Source organism: Silene latifolia, chromosome X (genome assembly GCF_048544455.1).
Source record: "Silene latifolia isolate original U9 population chromosome X, ASM4854445v1, whole genome shotgun sequence".
NCBI classification, from domain to species: Eukaryota; Viridiplantae; Streptophyta; class Magnoliopsida; order Caryophyllales; family Caryophyllaceae; genus Silene; species Silene latifolia.
Genome location: NC_133537.1, coordinates 263,451,246 through 263,458,131, shown reverse-complemented (window position 1 = coordinate 263,458,131; position 6,886 = coordinate 263,451,246).

Here is a 6,886-nt window from a genome sequence, read left to right as displayed (position 1 = left end):
AATACATTACATTGTGACATGTCATGTAACATGTTACATGTGACAAATTTGACAAATTACAAAATAAAATGGATTCTCCATTTTATGCTTAAAAACCGAAAATGAGGAGGTAGTGTAAGATATGTATTGTGTTTTTATCTTGAGTGGAAAACACAATCATGATATCTAAGTACTAGCCTTGCAAGCCTAAGCTTTTGAGAAGAGCAAAAACAAAAGGCATTGGGCATACTACCCAATGCTCTCTTTTTCGGCCTCCCACAAGAAAGAGAGGAGAGCTCTTCTCTTTAACATCATTATTCATTCTTCCCATTTTTTTCTGAGTAAGAAAAATCCTCCAAAAACTCTCTACAATTTATGATAATTCTAGAGAAATAAAATCTCACAAAAACATCACCTCTTGACCGAAATTTTCAAGAGCCAAAATACAATTTATTTTGTGTCATTTTTATGGTAAAACTAATATTATTACTAGATCTAAATAGTATTGGTTTATTAAGATGTATTCCTTGGGTATATGCTTTAGGGAGGGATTCTACCTTTGAGTCCTTGTTCTTCCATTTGGAGAGCTCAAGAACAAGTAAGTAGGTGAACTCACTTGTGCCCATAAATTCGATTTTTATGGTGAGAAAATTATTCTTCTTCCTTATATTGTTTATTAGTTTGCATGCATAAGACCTTTATTAATTTTATGAAAAATTAATTTAAAAACATATATGAGTATGTTGAGTATATAGATCTACTTTTCTTTCAATCGGTATCATGAGCCACGGTTGTTTGCATGCAAATCGGTTAAAAGTTTTTCCGAGTTATAAGAATAACAAATAAAACTTGTAAAATTTGTGTTATTATGATATATCACGAAATTGATCCATGCATGTTAATATTTCTGGTCCTAAAATGTTTTAGGATATTTTGGTTAATTTTACGGATTTTTATTGTTCATATTTTACAATAATGGCATTTAAATATGATTTTATGAGTAAAAATGTCATTTTTGGTCTAAAATTAGCTATACTTGGAATTTTCAGTTGCTTTTTGGATATGTTGTCACATATATTATTTTGAGATAACCTGTAAATTTTCATAATTTTTGGACTTGTTATGCTCGAAAAATGGATTTTTCATTATTAAATTCGGATTTAAGTAAAAAATAGGTTATATGAGTTAAATTTCGAATCTGGTCATAGAAAATTAATATGTTGTCACATGCAATTTTACAAGATGTGTGTAAAATAATTGGCTATAAAGAAGTCTTTTTGCATGATTTATGGATTTTTGAAGAAAAATAGCATAAATAGTGACATTATTAGTGTAAAATTAATAAAAATATAATCTATGACTTAGGAAAAACGTCTAATGTTGCTTTTTATTATCATTTTCAGATCTAAAATTGAAAAGTTTATGAATATAATTTTTCCATGTTTTTTATGATTATTTTTGTTAAAATCGATAAACCGCAACATTGTTTTTCCGGAAAATTTTCAAAATTTTTAACCTAAGATTTTGAACATTATGAGTGTCATGGTATTTTTCCAGAATGTTCATAAGTTTATATTTAAAATTTTGAATTTATTTGAAATTTTGTGATTTATTTGAAGTTTATAGCTTATTTTTGTAATTTTTGGTCCATTTATGAACAATTTTATAAAATATGGGTTAATTATGGTCAAATTATTAGTGAAGACTAAATTTTGACTCCTAAGAGGTTAGGGTAATTAACTTATGCATAAATATGAATTTATGTAATTTTTGTGATTATAAAATGTTGAAATCACGCAAATCCGTAAAAACCGAGTAATATACGATATTGGCTAATTAAAGGCGATTTAGCATAAAATTGAGCATGTTCATACATATTATAATGCTGCATTTTTCTTTATGATTGTCATAATTTTAATTTATGTAATTTTGAAATTATGTAATTTTACTTAGTATGGCCTTAGATTTTAATTGGTATTTCACGAAATGTATGGGAATATCGATTCGGTTGTAATTTTTATTGTGATCTCGTATCACCGTTTTGTAATTTAATAGATTTATTTTATTTTAGTTACAAATGTATAATAGGAAATTATGTAATTTATTATGTAATTTTATTCATTCCGGAGTTCCCAAAGACGGATTTCTTTAAGAATGGCGATACATAAAGACGGTGTTACCTCGAGATGCGTGCCACAACCGAAGTTCAAGGGACCAATGGAGTTGGTTTCCGAAATGTAATAGTTAAATAGTTTTTCTATTTTAGGAAAGGCCATACTTGGATTTATTTATTTTATGCTTGCATTTTATTATATGTCACATGCATCGCTAAATCGCCATAATTAAACATGCATTGTCATTTTTATCGAGTATTTCGACCGTGTCAATTAAAATTATCGTAGTTCACCGCTTTAGTTCACTTAAAACGTGATAGATAATAAATTGACATGACCTCTCGCTAAAACAATTAATTGAGACGTAGCCTTACCAAATAGTAGAAACCATGAAAACCTATTTCGCGAGGGAGTGCGCTCGGCTACCCCGGGGTACAAACCTTGTTACATAGGGGAAGTGGGTGATAAATGTCTATCCACCGAATTCATGTTGATGAAGGTTGCATCGGCTACCCCGTGCCTAAGTTAATGTGGGTTTGGATAATGGACACATTTATTCGAAATTTGGATTGAACTCAACAAAAGTTATTGATAAGGGTTGCATCGGCTACCCCGTGCCCTTGTTGATGTGTTTTGGGCTATAGATAAACATTAGAGTAATTTTATCGACCAAGAGTTCTAAAAGTAGAATCGATTAAAAAGTTAATTTACCGAGTTATATTGATGAAGGTTGCATCGGCTACCCCGTGCCTAAGTTAATATGAATTTGGGTCTTGGAATCATTTATCATAGTTGGGTAGAGGTCACTATGTAAATGTTTTACTTGTTATTTACAAGTATTATTAAAACGATAAATGTTAAGTTTTCCAATATTCCGTTATTATATTGTTCTATTTCTTTACCACAATTCATATACGATATCATTTCGATTTTGACTCAAGTCTCCGTTAAAACATCGTAACTAAAGACAATATGAATTTGCTTCTAAAACCTCATATGAACCATTGCTAAGGATCTCTTGTAAAGAGTATAGATTAAAGTTAGTCATTATCAAACAAGTTTTTGATTCTAGACTAACATATCTACTTACAATGGATTGTTTTTCATGTACTTAAATGAATTAAGTACCTTGAAGCGATAAATTGTTTTGGTAATTAGTTTTGTTCAGAATTCGTAATTGACCAAAATAACGCAACCACTTCAATGAAAGTTTTAAGACTAAAACGATTGAATTGAAGAGTAATCTTTATAAAATTCACCTTTGCTTCTCTAAGTAAAGACTCATTGAAATAAGTGGGAGCATTCTCTTAAACCGTTAAGATGAGGACGAGGTTAAAGAAGTAAAATTAGAATGGAATTGATACAAGGTTATGTTAAAGGTAAAGTTGTTGAGAATGACGATACTAAACCTATCAATCCCGACCGATAAAGTTTCCATTGTCTTAAATGTTAGACACGAGAAAGGAAACTACCCCAAATTATTGAAGAATCAACAAATTAGTTGTGGGACATCTAATAGGATCTTCTTCTTTAAATGTTTATATGATTGACATAAATTTTGCTAGTACCACTTTGTCAATATTAGAAACCGGTGGTGGTTTACATCGTTGTACTTGATACATAGAATGATTAGAATATGACGACTAGCATCAATGAAGTCGAGAGATAGAGTCATTGTGTACTCAATCTAGTTTTTCGGGTTTGGAGTTGTACTTAATTGTGACTATTAAGTACATAAGCTCTAAATAAGAATATATACTTGTTACGATACAAAAGAGGTTTCACTTTTGTGACCCTATACACCACGGTTTGATGTATGGCTAGCCCATTATCAAGGTGATTATATCCTGAACCAAACTAGAATGATATATCATAAAGATGTTGCAAGACTCAAATTGGTAACCCAAGATTAAACCTTACAAATTTTGGAATGATGAACGCAAAGAGTTATCGAGTACTCTTGAAACCATTAGATTGTTAATGGTATATGCGTATCTTGTATTCAAAGCAAGATATCTCGTACCTTTTGGTTGAAAAAGGAGATCGAGATTGTAAATCATTGATCCAAAATAGGTTGATCATTTTCTTTTACCAACGATTTAAGTTGACACTAGTGTGTTCACTTAATAAGGTAAATAGAGAAATCTTTGAAGAAGTTCAAGAGTTCAAGGAATCACGATTTAGTCGTGATGGAATTATCAAAGTGAAGACTTTGATATAAGCCAAAGGAAATGTGATATAGTATCACAAGTTAATCTCTCTTAGCACGCATTATGGAATAATGTGTGATTGGATAAGAATTCAAACGCTATTCGATATGGTTTGGACTTCAATCAAGTTACTATGAGTTACTTGATCATTTTGGGGATTTTATCATTTTTGTCTAAATTATTTTTCCACTAAATCGAATCATATGAGATATGAAATGGTAAGGGTACCATGTTTGTAAGTTTTCACAAGAAACAAATGCTCATTTTTCCCTTGCAATTATTACGAGTACGACGGGTTTGCGGCTCGTGAAGCTGTCTTTCTAAAATACAAGTTTATTTCTAGAAGACAGAGTGGGAGAAATTATTCAAGAGCCACAAAGAATGCCACAAAGAACGTTATGTCGCGAGAAACTGGTCTTTCTTGGCTACATGAGACGTTTTGTGTAAGACATTGTTTCTTCAAAACCTAGGAGGTTAAATTCGTCACTTGTTAAAAATGATGAATTCATGCTACTTTTAAGAAAGTAAAGAGCTTATAACTTACAAAAGAAATTGTTTGATTCAAGTTGATTACTTCTAGAAAGTAATGAACATATGACTTACATAAGAGTGTTTAAGTCACAACTCAATACAAGGCTTAGAGCCATGAGAATCCGAAATAAAAGGCTTGATTAGTGACAAAGGGTGTTGCACTAATATTTCAAAGCAAGATTGGTTGCAAAGGGTTTTGCACAAATTGAAATGCTTAAGTCTATTTGGATCTTCTTAGGGATTGTGTTTCATTATGAGGTTATGAAATACATGGCGAGTGAATCTAAAACCCACTTCTTCAATAGAAGGAATGTATTCAATACATGTCATGAGTTTATTAGATTCTTGCAATCCTAAGATAATGAGAAACTTAAGAGAGGGTCTTAAGTAGGACATCAATGAGTAAGAATCAATATTTTGATCATGTGATAAAACGTTTCTCGATAAGTCGAGAAGTTGTGTTTATACATGAAATTTAGTGGGAGTTACGGAAGTTTTAATTAGTCCGATATGTGGATGACATATTGATCATTGAGAATGATTTAAGACTTTTGGAGTATTATAATACATCTTGAATATCCGGATTTATGAAGATAAATCCACATGATATTAGCGTCAAGAAGAAGTCTTATGTTGATAAGATTCATGACTAGTTCAATTAAATTGAACATATTTGATTGATTTCATTTGCTTCCGCTGCCGAATCAATTAAAAGAAATGATGTATAACACTTCATATACTTTGAGTATGATGAATTGTTTTCAAAATCGAATTTTAGTAGTCTTTGCCAAGTAAGCCATAAAGATTACCCTTAAGTGCTTGCAGAAGCATTAAGGAAGTAAAGCAAAGTGTTTATGATGCAATTTTGTGTAAGGGTGTTACACAAGTGACAATTGACAATTGAGATTGCGCATGGTTTCCGACAAAACCATAATCAAAACACATTAGGATGGTTAAGATACCATTGTGGCAATGTTAATTAAGAAGTAGATTTTCTAGAATCGTTCTAGGCAATAAAGAACAATGAGAGATATTTATAACGGAAATTGAGTACACTTGCAATCATGAGATGTGCAAGAAGGATGAGTCCCGCACACTGTGAAAACAGTGGGAGCTATTCTTAGGCTAGAGGGCCTATGTCTTGATTGGATCTCGACACGTACTCAGAAAGTTTTGTAATGCAAATGTATACATTACAAAGGAAAACGAGTATGTAGTGAGGTTGAGTAAGGTACAAGAAATTGATAAAGCCTACTAACCAAAACCTTCTCAAAGGCTAAACATGATGAGTCATGTCATTTCAATTGAATTGAAATGAACAACTATGTACAAGACCAAATTAGATTATAGAACATGAAATAGTAATCAGGCATTGACTATTCATATGTGATAATCGCTTTTGTCGTTCGAGTTTTTACTTTAAAACTCTTTTATTATACTTTGTTACATCCAAACGGGTTGTAAAGACAATTGAACCCCGTTAAAGTGAACACGGATTAGCATTGTATTCGCCCATAGTCACTTGTATGAGGTGACGTCTCGAAGTGACTAGAGTGTGATGCGATTGATGGCAAGTTCAAGTGCCATACAGTCATGTGAGATGACTAGTCGATCACATAAGCAGATTGTTAGGAACACTTTGTTGGGCCTTATGACCGCTTATAGAGTTCTGGCAAATTTATATAGCCTGGTCGTGGCGAGAGCTGCTATAGTATTCAAATGAGTCGATTCTTTTGACTAAAGACTATTCGCCTAAGATGGCACAGTTTCAGATTAACTTTGATTTGTGTTACTACGACCTTCGTAAATGGGGTCAAATGGGCATATTTTGGGTTATGATGGCTGTGGCTAGTCGAAGGGAATGAGTGCGATAGGAATGGTCCATCCCCTTGTCAGGGTTAAAACAATATCTCAGGGCCACTCGAGGGGTAATGAACTGGAAATGCATGGCCACGCTCGGAAAGTATCCAGAGTGGATAAATCCGGTCAAACAGTTATTCTCCAGATCGAGGAAACCACTCTCGATATGATCACTTGCAAGTACGACCTGAA